Source organism: Haemaphysalis longicornis, unplaced genomic scaffold (assembly GCF_048455015.1).
Source record: "Haemaphysalis longicornis isolate Haplotype H1 unplaced genomic scaffold, Haemaphysalis longicornis Haplotype H1 scaffold_2, whole genome shotgun sequence".
Taxonomy (NCBI): Eukaryota; Metazoa; Arthropoda; class Arachnida; order Ixodida; family Ixodidae; genus Haemaphysalis; species Haemaphysalis longicornis.
In genome coordinates this window covers 230,823,238-230,836,633 of record NW_027526295.1, presented here as the reverse complement: position 1 = coordinate 230,836,633, position 13,396 = coordinate 230,823,238, and the positions used below count along the sequence as shown (strand labels likewise).

The 13,396-nt window shown below is 44.2% G+C and overlaps 1 long non-coding RNA gene across 1 annotated transcript; it reads right to left on the bottom strand.

Moving 5' to 3' along the window:
- Positions 1-3,937: 3,937 nt before the first annotated feature.
- On the bottom strand, positions 3,938-8,845 carry LOC144170084 (uncharacterized). Its single transcript, XR_013322561.1, has 5 exons — positions 8,078-8,845; positions 6,698-6,839; positions 6,350-6,509; positions 6,140-6,262; positions 3,938-5,651 (listed from the first exon to the last, which is right to left on the bottom strand). It is a non-coding gene; the product is annotated as an uncharacterized LOC144170084 (long non-coding RNA).
- Positions 8,846-13,396: the final 4,551 nt, after the last annotated feature.

Genomic DNA, 13,396 nt, shown 5'->3' with positions numbered 1-13,396 from the left:
CCGTGAACGTCAAATATGTGTTAGGAACAATGTCTTTTGATTGGCTTCGTGTATTGTAAGTTGGTTTCGTGTATTGTTTCGGCGCAGTAAGCGCGAGCACGTGCACGCTTAAAAACAGCCGATACAGATCAGTGAAAGGTCACCGTGAACGTCAAATATGTGTTAGGAACAATGTCTTTTGATTGGCTTCGTGTATTGTAAGTTGTTTTATTTGGCGCGTTTACTCATCAAGCGGAATGCTCCAACTTTTTGGTGCTTAAAAAATAAATTTTCACCAAAAGGAAACGTTCAGACTATCGTCTTAGCATCGAACAGAACACATGCTGTGTCTTTATCCTATCACTACCCATTTTTCATTTTCTGCCACTGCTAAATCATGCATTCAGTCGCTTGCCGTAAAGATTGCTTTGCTATACGGCGGAAGTGCGCGTGAGTGTCTCTGCGAGCCTCCATCCACGGGTTGTACATATATCGAGTTTCAGACGGACTGACTTTGGTGTGTTCTTCCTGTTCCCTCGTCACGCGGAACTACAAAATGGAAAAAGAAAAAAGAAAAAAAGAGCGTGGAAGTGACTCTGCAGCGTGTTGTTCCGCAAGTAGTGCAGTGCCGTAGTGAGTGTGTGCCCCGTTCCATCAATCTGCTCAGCAGACAACGTCGAACCGGACGCGGCGCCAGCGACTGACGCCACGCAGCACCAGTGTGTCGCACTGGAAACGGGGAGATGGCCACGACCGGCCGTGGTGGAGACGACATGTTCGGGACATCTTTCTTAGGGTGAAAAGTTCCTCGCCAAAAGCCGATAATAAAAAACCACGTGACCCGAAAAGGAGAAAAAAGAATCACGTGTTTGCTTTAATAGCCGACGGGTGTAGTCCTATACAGCGGCCGTCACCCTCGCCTGACACGCGGTTTATGTTTTGCGCCGAAACAAGCTGAATTCAAATTCTGGAGCACGTTTCGTTCTTGCTTTCTAAATTACACAAGATTTTTAATTACGGAATAAATGTTGTTGTAAGGCCTTTTCTGTGTACAGGCTCACTGGCTTACAGAACGTATTATTTATGTAACCTCCGTGGTCAGGCGGTAGGAAGACTAAGTGAGTTAAACGAAATTTTAGTGTTTCAGTTCATTAACACGCAAAGCGCAATTGAAGAAATGATGCCCGTTGCCAACGCCTAGCGGATTTGTTCTTTGATCCAATGAAGAGTGTTCGAGGTACAGAACATTAATATTAGCTTAAAAACATCATTTTGACTCCTCTAAATCCAAAACGATGCCTGGGGCTCCTTTTCCTTTTCTTGCTTGCGCTTGCCCTATACATGGTGCACAGAGCTCGCATGCCACAACTAATGATGCCAGGTTAGAGCGGCGACGTGGCCTCAGCAGCCGTTGCCTACCGCTTCGCCATCGTTTCCTTATCTTATCCACAACGGCTGCTTCACGCTGCATGCCCCGGCTATGCGGAAGCAGGGGTTGGTCGAAGTACAACCAGGCGGAGGCCTTAGCCTAGCCTAGTAGAACCTGTCCGATCCAGTTTAACCATTCAGCCGAAAACACCGATCACCTTTTATTTAATCCCGAGAACACTGCCTGTAGGGACAATCGCGACGTTAACTCAGCAGGGCACTTTTCTTAAGATATATTTTGTCGTAATGGAACACACCACGCAGCCTGTTGAGGGCATGCTGTCTTCTATTGAAATCCGTTATAAGGTTCAGAGGTCGCAACGCCGGTTTCAACCCTCACTCTCGATGAGTACGCGTTAGCGTGCAGAAACAAGATTAGAAGACTGCATCGGCCGGCACCCAGTGGAAGGCGTTGTGCCACCGAGAAATGACGTCGCGGATTCGGTTCCGGGACGAGGCGGTCGTGTTATCTAATCGCAAGGGGAAAAAAAAGAAAAAAAAAAACGCCCGCATTTACGAGCGTTCGACGACTTTAAAGAAGCCTGGTTTAAATTAATCCGTAACTGTGACCAGTCCATAAGGCCAATAAAGGCACAGGGAAAGCACTTTGACAATTTTTTTTTCGAACGAATATGAGTATTTTGAAATGTTATGAAAGACAGTGTCCGAAACATGCGGCCGAAAGGGTTCTCCGGCCACGAATTCAGGTTACACGGCAAATATCCTTTGCCAATTTATCTGCCGGCGTGACTATAATCACCCACTTTCTGGATTATTTATGTGCATATGTTCTAGTCATCACTGAAAAATGAAGAAAAGTTCACCCCCGATAGTGTTTGTTTGCCTGTGTATACGTTCGTATGCTAGCGTGCGTGCAGCGGATTAATGAACCAGAAACAGGAGGGGTTCCGAAAACTTTCCTCCGCAACGTTAGGAACGAAGGAGGCCTTTAAAAGTAGTCTTATTGAGTAGTTTTCGCACCAAAGTTTAGCACGGTAATCAAATAACTACCCCGCAACTCTACTCTGTTGATTGCCGTGCGCCTAATCTCGTGCACGTAGACTTAAAGGGACAGACAACCGATTTTTGTCGAGTATATATTCTCTATCCCAAATGAAAGGGCATCACTTAAAGCACCTTGACGAGGAACGGTTTTGCTGATAACGCTCTAGAACTTTTTAAATCGAATTTTTTTATCTACGAGCCGTATGTGTCCCTCCCAAAACTAATGCTGGCAACCATGACATAGAGTAGCTCGGCAACATACTTTTGTCTGTATACGAAATGAAAAACCATATTTAAAAACTTGTTCCCAGCTAAAAAAGTTTGAATCGCAGGCTTTCCTGTTTTTTTTAATGCAAGAGTCTATTTTGCACGAATGCGCCATCTGTTGGGATAAACGATAGGTAGAATCTGTCCACGTTGTGGAGGCGGGAAGTTCGATTCTCCCCGGGTGCGACGTTCTTTTTTTTTTTTTTTTAAGCTGCCGTTGGCGTATTTGGAGACTGAAATCAAATATTTTGGCAGAACAAACACCCCTGACCCAGACAGAATCATCGCAGCTCCTTCGCTGGGTCTGTTTGCTGAACGCTGCCGTTGATTCTGGGCATGGTGGCTCAGTTAGCCACACTGAGGGCAACCCAGCGGCGGCGGGCGGCGCGTCTTTAGAATTTTCAAAGTAATATTTAGAAATACATATACCATTTAAGCTTGTACAAATACTTGTGTTAAAAGGTTTTCTATACGTAAATGAACGTTTCAGCAGTTACAGTAGCTGCTAGGTTTGCAGGTCACGTGACAGGGACACATATCGTAGTGTCAAGTTTCGACACTACACTCTTAATCTGGATCCACATAAGATCCACTTAGTAACTGGAACTTTTTTGCAAAAAAGTTCCACTTATATATTTGGAACCGTGTTCCACATATCCTGAAAATGTAAGTGGAACAGTGCACCACATATTTTTGCAGCTATATTATCTGGATCGGCGTTCCAAATAAAAATATACGGATCACTGTTCCAAATAAACTGGTAGTGTAAGTTACTGGAACACTGATCCACGTAAAATGATTATGGATTTATCCGGTGCGCCGTTCCAGGTACCTTCAGACCAGCTGTTTATATAAAACGGTGTTCCGATAGACGTTGAGAAGCTGTCTATGGGACTCCACTTTTCCAACATATCTGCTTTCCTGTTGGTATAAACTGAGGTCATTTGCCAGGCTGGCGGATGCATTGGAATCAGAAGGAAACCGCAAGCACCATTCTAACGCAGCCTTGACATATGGCCCACAGTGATACCAACAATTGGAAAACCGAAACCGCCGCAGCAGTGTGGTCCCTGACAGTTCCCAACAGTTGCCTATCGGAGCACAGTTCTATATAAAAGTTGGTCTGAGATACCTGGAGCGGCACACAGAGACTTTGGCTTCATCCGCCGAATCCTGTTCTGGGTTTTGGCTGCATGTAAAAGAAACAAGAATCGCATTAAAATACACACTAAACCAACTGTTAGCACTGATGCAATGCTTTTAAAAACACTAAGGAAATTTTATTCGCTCGTATTATTGCGTACATTTGAGATACGGAGACATATCTGTTTCCACTTGGGCAGAAAATGACCAGCGTACAGGATCAAATACCAAAACGATATCAAGTGGCCAAAACGATCTGAGTGGCATTTTCCTATTTTTGCTAATATTTACCATTCTTTTTTGCTAAAAACACGTGGGTAATAAAGATGGCTTTAAGCGCAACCGCGTCACAAACAGACTTGTACATCTACCCTCGCAGTAACTCAAAAAGCATTACACAACAGTGAGCATAAAATATGCTGTTTTATGACATGAAATCAGGTACCGCAAATGCGGAAGTACCCACAGCGCTTGCCATACCATGTTTACGCATCCCGGTACCAAAAAATGCAGTTTGCTATTAAATTGTAGGGAAAAGCCAAAAATACAAGCCATACACGGTTGGATTATCACAAGACCTGCAAGAGTGTAGGAAAAGAACACCGGAGCCAATACTAACAATTTAACATTTGCACAGAAAAAATTACCGGAAGCATGTGGCACTATTGCACAACTAAAACACACACCATATATCAATATCAAGCTAACTGTAGCCAAAACCGACTATATACGCGCCCTGACAAAAGCCTTTCACTGAAGCCGCGTTCTTTCCCCGACAATTTGTAGCTATTTAAAATAACTTATCCAAAAACAAAGCTCATTGCACCCAGTGTGAATCTTACAAAATTTTACAAACCAGATAGCTCGGAGCATGTTACGCATTTTAAAATTTATCAAGCAGCCTAACTCTAAAGACGTTATTAATTCCCTCAAGAACAATTCAGACATCCCAAATAGCCAAGCCAGGTAGCGTTGAAACATACAGGTGACCAATTTTACCAAGCGAACTTGGAAGCATTTTTCCAGCCGAAACATTTATCTGAGGTAAAATTCAGTTGCGTGCTATACAAACCCTACTATCATGACGACAGTATGCTTGTGACCAAAGCACTGCCTCTAACAAGCGAGAAATGCAACTTTGTCCAAAGTAAACAACTTTTTCAAGCCAAATATGTATATTTCGCATTCTTCTAGGCGCTTAGGTGTCAGCTAAGATACAGTAAAAAAATTGATTAATAAAACCCCAAACCGTCTGTGTAAATAATTACTCTCACGTGTGCATCCATCAACAGCAGCACTGCCATGGAAAAAAATTTCGAGCTGCACTTGAATAATAAAAACGTTACAGTGCAGTGCCATTAGCTACATTAACAGAGTAACAGAGTAGCGGCAAAGGCAGCCTGCGCTTTGTGCCAATAATGAAAAATTGCAAAGGAAAGCACGACTTCACTTTTGCAGTTGACATGCCGCTTGCATCTACCAATCATTTGAACCACGACATATCTTTCCGAATAGGCTTAAACGTCTAACAATAATTTAAAACCCAAGTAGAGTGACCACATCAAGTCTTTCAATAGAGCTTTAAACTTAAATGACACCAGGCCACTGTTAAATGGCCAAGAACTCTCTGCAAAAGTCCCAAGAACTCTCCAAAGTCGCATAAGTTTCAGGAGATTAAGATGAAATATACGGCGAGGAGGATGACCACATCTTGATGTGACAATGCAGGCGAAAAATCCATGACGTGTTTCTTGTCGACAATATTTACGCTGCCATTCTCTTCTCTCAAAATAACTGGACGTCGAGAATAACTGGACCACGTCATGTACCTTTAAGGAAGGAACAAAAAAAATTTGTTAGACGATGGCTTTAAATGAGTGAGTTGCTTAGGATACCCCTTTTATAGCACAGTAATTGATTGAAATATCAGCGATTTCTTGGTTTCTTTTCTGGGAATGCTGTTAACAATGTACAAAAAATATTAGCACAGACTGTCAATGGCAGTTCTCTAATTTTGGAAAGCAACCGCATTGGGCGTGGCCGTGGCGCCGTATTATCACAGCAGCAACTCTCAATGTGAAAGCAAAATGTTTGCAAAACTTGAATGCAAAATAACAGTCTTTTTTTCCACATGTTGCAGCATCCGAAACAGGCTGAATGTGAAGGTATTTCCAAATTTGGAGTTCACGATTTATTCTTAACAGTAAGATTTTCCTACAAAGAAAACTACCACAAATTCAGTCCCGCAAAAATAAAATGCCAGCTTCAATAAACACTACCATAAATTGAGTCCCACAAAAATAAAATGCCAACTTACCCAACTAAAATTAAGACGCAGGCGTTCCTGGCAGGGCCTCCTCGGAGTGATTTTCCAGGAAAGTTTTGCCAACGTGTTCCCAAAAGCTCTTACTGTCGTTTTCACCTACAGGTCAAGTTGTCACTGAAATGGTGTTCCGAAGCCATTACGTATAATGCAACTACCTAAAAAGGGACCATCAAAGTTCCAGAACTGGGAGTGCGTACTTACTTGTAGAATGCAATGATTTCATCCCATGCAACGGCTTTCACGTGTTTCCTTTTTGTGAACACACGACTTCAATAACGGTGAACACACGCCTTCAAGAACCAGGAAAATGGCAGTATGCATTCCTTGTTCCATTGTTTTAAGTCCCGGTCCGCCCTATTTCCTAGAAATAAAAACAGTATAAAAATATCGAAGCATAAATTTACGCTTCCCTCTAAGAAGGGAGTACTACAAAATATCGTACAAGGCCTGATTAGTTGTGCTAAAATTTATTTTGCATCACGAGCCCTGGTAACGTTTTCAGGCGAAACAATTTTAAATATAATAATATTTGAACACTTTTAGGCTCACCTGTCATTGCTCCATGCGGAGTGGTGAACGTCTGTATAATACGCAACACTCAAGAGGCACTCTTTCGTGGCTTTATGACTTCCACAATGCATTCACAATCTGTCACACTTGTCACGACGACGCCTCGGCGTGCCGAAGATGTCTTCAGCCACAGTAAATGCCACAGCCATGATTTCACAGGTACATGTAAGGAATGGAAATAATTCGTTTTAATTTCTGTTCTTCAGACAAAGGAAAACAATTGTCGCAAACTACCAGTGTAGAGACAAATTTCTCCACAGTCAGCCATAGTCTGCATCTGGACAGGTTACACAGATCGAATACAGAATGTAGCAATCTGCTTTCGCAGTATATTTTCTAAGTTCAAGGAAGCACAGAAATGGGTTAATGTTGGGTGCACATAGTGATGCAAGAACTTATCACCGGAGCGTTGTCGGAAATTATTTCGACTCTCGGGTTACCACCGACATTGACGGCATAAAAATGCAAGAGTGGCTTATTTCTAACGCGGTTCGTGAAGTAGCAACCACTGATTATGGATATTGGATAATTATCCTGAAGTCTCAAGTTACCACTGACATTAACAGCATAGAAACGGCAGCACACTTTTTATATACCCGCTGCGTGTTTCCACATATTTCTTCCCCTCTACAAAAGAAACGTTTGTTACTGCGGTACTGCTAAGACAACCACTGTCCCTTCCATTTCTCTACACTTCAGGCAATGTAAAATAGATCATCTCAATTGGTCAAAGGAATTGGAAGAAACATGGAACTGCATAACATACTGCACAGATAAACGTAAGCTGACGCCTTGAAAGCACATCAACACAACTCGAAATAGCGTCTACCTTGCGCGCAACGGGCAAGGTCGAAGACTCCCGGTCTGGTAAGCACAGTAAATGGCATTCTACTCATCAGACTAACACAACGCCGCAATTACCACGCAAGTTTTAAAAATACCAATAAATCTAAGGACGGACGCTCCGACAAACTTGCTTGGAAGTTGTACACGTGTGCACGCGCGATTATCGCGAGCGACTAACCCGAGAAGATTCGCTACCGCAGACATACACAGCTACCGTCAATATACAACTAAGCAAAGCCACACAGTAAGGGAACATCCACTCATGAAACGCGCAAACCAGGAACTTCTGACGTACGCAGTCAGAAATGTCCAGCCGACTCTGACCCACGAACACGGGAGTTTTGGTAAATTACGGCTGCAAACGTTTCTCCAACACAAAATGTTACACGCCGCGACCACAAGCATGAACGACACACGAACAACGGGCATAGACGCGGTATGTTAATCGGACGCAGTTAACAAGGATGTCACTGAACAACAACCGTTACCAGCACATAAATAAGCGGCACTGACCTTTTTTGCGTCTCCTGGCAAAATTCCACTTCGTCGAGCAGGAAATAGAGCCCAGGGATATGAAAAAATTCGCAGTTGCACGCCGCAATCAACCCAATTTAAACTGCTAACGGCGCTAACGGTTCTCGCCAGCGTGACCGAGAATTTCTTTAGTAAATATCAGGCGCATCGCGCGAGCAATTGAGAAACCCGCTTGGGAGTGCCACTGGTGGCGCTGCATGCTGAAGACCGTAAAATTAGCGGAGGGAATCCTGGAAGATGGGAGCGCTGCTGTCGTTTAAAGTGTTGACGCAGTCCCGATTTTCATCCGTCGTCATCGTACCCGTTGCAGCCCCACTGTACCGTGAATCAACGCAAAAACAGCTCTGCCGTGCTGCTGCTGACGCATGCGCATGGAATGCGCTACTGGAGTGGCGGTCTTTTCCTCATGGCTTCGGCGTACTTTCGTTCTCGCGGAGGCTTTGGCGATGCGCCCGCATAAGAACTCATACAAACTCGGCACACGTGATGGCTTTTATTGGATTCGGAAAACGGGCGTATGCGTCTAAGCGGACGTTTACGCCCGCTGAGGCCGAAACAAAGCTCAGATAATAGCCGCGTTAGCGCGTTAGTACTGGCTAAAGTTGTTTCTCTCGGAGGGCCGTGAGTGCGTGCGATATCCGAGCTTAACTTTGGATGACAATTTCTCCGTTACTGTTTACAATGAACGCAAAAGGGCGTGGCTTCATTTACTGCTTTTCTTGACAACAAGCCTTTCCGTAGTCAATAAAATATACTGCGACGCTCTTAGATACCCACGTTATATAAAGCTACTTACAGCTAATTAGTAAGTAATCATACATCGGCCCGTTTCCCAGCCCTTTTCCCTCCTGAACACCAATAGTAGAGGAAAACAGCAACTGGGGAAGCAGCTGGAGAAGGCGGGTCATTCAATGAACTTCAATTACTATGACAAGACACAACAACAGCAAGTTAACTCTGCGTATTTTTGCCGTTACTGCACAGCATAATTAGGAATTACAATGTCATTTCAGCATTAATACATACAAAATAATGCAGGTATCACGTGGTATATCTAGGTTTAGTTCCGTTCACCCAGTCAACCGCTCTTTGCAAAGAGGCTCTTGTTTTTGCTTGTGGAAATTAAAAGGGACTCACATGTTAGCATTCTTATCGGACTTACTACGTCATGACCAATGGACTTAAAAACCATCGTGCACCAATACGAATAGTTTTACAAATACATACCGATATTCACAACGGCCTAGTTTGCTTATTTTAGATATATGTCGCTTCTCTACTGAAACAAAGAAATAAAACTCGCATGGTGAGACCGCTAGCACCTTCCAGTGAAGACTGGATAAACCAAAATGCGTTTCTTGTTTTTTTTTTATCTCTGCAAAGAAATGATATACAGCAGACTCCCGTTAAGACGAACCCGAACGGACCGTAAAAATGTATGCGTATTATCCGAAATTCGTCTTAAGCGGAGGTGTATTGCATTGTGGACGTTACAAGAGAAAAATGTTGTGGTTCTTAATCAGTGTTCGTTTTAACCAAAATCGTCTTAACGAGGGTCTACTGTATTTCTAGAAGAAGCAAACCAGGTCGTTAGTGTCATTTCTGTGAATTTGTAAAACTTCTTGTATCGGTACATGGTGCTTTTGAATTAGTAAGTCTCATGAATTTGCGTCATGAATTAGTGAGTCCCATATGAATTGGATCAGGTGAGTCACCCTTAATAGCATGCACGAGACGAAAAATGCTAACGAACACCCAAGCATATATAACTGCATTCGTGACATGCTCGTGCAGTGTAAAATGCGGCACAGTCGGTTAACCCTATGTATATACCGCATCAGGGCATAAATAAAGTGGACTAAGTACCTATTTTACAGCAGATTGTAGCCATTCATACGTTCCTGTAAAGCACTTAAAATTGTGCACGTATTACAACACAGCGAGCTGATGGCTGAGCATTGGGCAAAAAACAATGTTTCTGCGACGCTTTGTGAACCAAATGCAGAACTTGCAATAGTCTCAACAACTATATATATTTCTTTATGAGGTATCCACAAAAGCCCAATGAATTCTTCAGCACTACCACGGCTCTATTCCGAACGCAGAAGGAGAACCTGGGGACATCTGGTCCTTCTGAAATTCAAGTCATTGGTGATTTCAGACGTACTGCGCGTCTGCAATTAGCAAAAGACGATATTCACTAAAGCGGTCTGAGCGCCGCAGACAACCTGAAAGGGGTTCGTGAAATTTCTATTTTCGCTAAGATACCCTTTTCTCGCACCTTTCATGCTTTGTACGGTGTTGTTATAGCAGTGGACATATTGTTTTCTGTCAAATAACGTCACTAAAAATACGTCTTAGCCGTCTTATATAAGTAAACTGCTCTAAGACAGTTCCATAGATATCGACGAAGTTTATTAAATTTTATGTGGTGCGTGCGTGTGTGCGTGTGTGATTGCATGCATGTGTGTGTGTATGTGTGGGTGCGCGGGTGTGCGTTCGTGTCTGTATCTATGTCTGTGGGCGTGTGCGTGCAAGTGCTTGTGCGTGCGCTTGTGCGCCAAAGCGTGTCAAATATATATGTGGTTCATTGTTCCAGTTAATGCACGATTCAGTGCATACTTCACTGCAGCGCACAAGTTATGTGGAACAAGACACGAGCAAAAAATATACAAAAGCACTGTCCAAAATTTTTACTGGGACATAAGTGGAACAGTAACTGGAACGGCCGACAGCGCATCCCCTCATTTATTCGGTTCCACATAATAAACACAAACCTAAAGAAAACAAATGGACAGTTCCAGATAAGATCCACTTATATCTCTCGTTCCAGTTATTCTTCGTTTGGATCCAGATAAAAATATGTGGATCGCCCCGTTTAACTGGAACTTACATGGAACCAGATTAAGAGTGTACGAACCGCCACCCTTCCGATTTCAAGAAGTTTGCTGCCAAATAAAATTATTTCCGCCAGTTTGTTTAAAAATTGCTTGTGGTTACCGGGCTATGTAAAACGCTGGCTTTCATATGAGCTAGAGAACATATACGCGACAAAAATCGGTTGTCTGTCCCTTTAAAAAGCCTCAAGCAGCGTTTGAAACATAACCTTGGCGCACACACAAAACACAGTGACGCGTTCATAAAAAATCCCGGACCATCTCCACTAACTTGAAAGCTTGGGAGGGGCGAAGCATGCAGTGCATAAGTGTATTCTTGGCGTCTTGGCGTTTTTGCCAACGGAGATGAAACCGTTGGTGGGTAGAGGTATACAGCTTTGCTGTAAAAGCACGAAGCTCTCTAGCGCGAGGCGTGAACGAGTGTCCCGGTGTTTTTTAGTACGCGTTACGTTCTATCGCGAGGCGTAAACGAGCTTCCCGGTGTTTTAATACCGTGACTACATGAGACGGTGATTACGACGACGACGAAGACAGGAGACGCCAACAGCCTCAGCCCCTAAGGGACTTCGCCCCAAAAAAGTCGTCAGTTATTCATTTTTGGGGGGTGTAGACCAAAGCTAAAGGAATAACAACCTGCGTTGTGATATTTTCGAGGAAATTGCGATTGAAATGCACTCGGCCAGAAAACTGGATCATCAAATTACATGTACTCCGTAAAGGGCAATACAATCTGCGTTGCGTGTTTCACTGTCAACACTGTGTTAGCCTGTCTCACACAGTCAGTATTATTGGGACCCAATCCGCGCAGCGGGAAATACGCTCACGTGGGCTTTTTTCACCCAGCAGAGCCACTGAGTAAAGTTCTCCAGTCCAGTATTGACTATAAACTACGCCGAGTACTGCACGTATGTTTTTATTGTGCCACCGTTCTCTCCGTGTCTCACGCCCCATAAAAGAAGAAAATAATAACGGTAGCGACCGGATATGAATAAAACAGAGGCGATCCGGAATCCCGAAGAGGCATCGACACCGGGGAAGACCCCGGGGGAATGCTTGGGCCAGACTGCGCGTGCCGTGACGTCACAGACAGCGAGTGCTGGTTTTACGGTACGTTAACCCCCATGTGGGCGCAGTCACGCCTGGCTGGAGCCATTGTGGGGCGGGGAGAAATTCGCGCAGGCGAGGACAGCAAGCCATGAATGAAACGGGCCTCATAAATAATGATTTCGTTCGGAGGGCTTTTGGCACCTAGACGCCGTTGGCGACTTTTTAGCGGCGCGGGGTAACCCCGCCGGTGAGAGCGCCGCGCGAGAAACAGTGGCAACAGGCGCGCTCCAGAGTGATCCGCTGCAGGGGACGCAAAGAGGGCGGGTACAAAATGAACAAAAGAGGCCGAATACGGCGGGGGATATTCGTTAAAAAATAAAAGGAGGAGAGGCGTAAGAATTACAGGCTTGATATCTGTCTGGCGCGACCACATCAGTCAAACGGGGCTTAAAATCCCGCGTGGTCGACAGAGCCGCGGAGGACCCGAACAGGTTCATTTTCTTCTCAATCTCCTGCTGCTGAAAGCCCCGGGTAACACATGTGACGTCACGCTGCCTGCTTGTCTGCAAGCAGCGCGTATAAAAGAGCTAAAATGCGACGACTTCTCAGGTTTTCCAAGTCATACGCATGACTCGAACAGCAAAGCCAAATAACTTAATTCAGTGTGGTCGTAATACGGTGCCCTTTCGTTGCGGGACTTAACTCCTGACATGTGGAACATTTCAACATTATTGAACTTCCGATGATAACTAGACAATACGTGAGCACCTGCCTCTCGTGTAGTTCAGCGTTACAAAACGTCTGCTTCAGCGCTGCTGTTCTCCTTCATCGCGAGTCAACAGCGATGAAACAATACAGGCGTGCAAGGTCTTATGATAGAAAGCTCCAAATCAGCTTAAAATTTGTGCGCAATGTTTTCGACGCGAGCAGGCAACTCGTTGTACATGCATTGACGTGCGTCGTGTACCCCAGTCCACAGAGTGATTCCACTTTTGGGAAGCCACGGGTTGCACCGGCCGTTTTAAGTCTTTCTCAGGCTGCCTAAATGCGAAGAACTTAATTGGTCGGTCGGTCCGTCGATCGATCTGTCCCTCCGTCCATCTGGTCCAATTACACCGACAAGAAACAGGTGAAGAATGCTTTAACACGAAGTATAATAGACAACGACGTTCTTAACTACTAAAACTGCTGCGGTGGCTCATACATGCACCCATTATTCGGTTCGAAGGAAACGCCAGGCATGTTGATGCAAAATATAAGTACATAACTGACAGTACCAACGTTCTTTTAATCACGAATACACGTTGAATCGGTTTTTCGATAGCAAACATAGAAGTGTTATAAAAAACGTCTA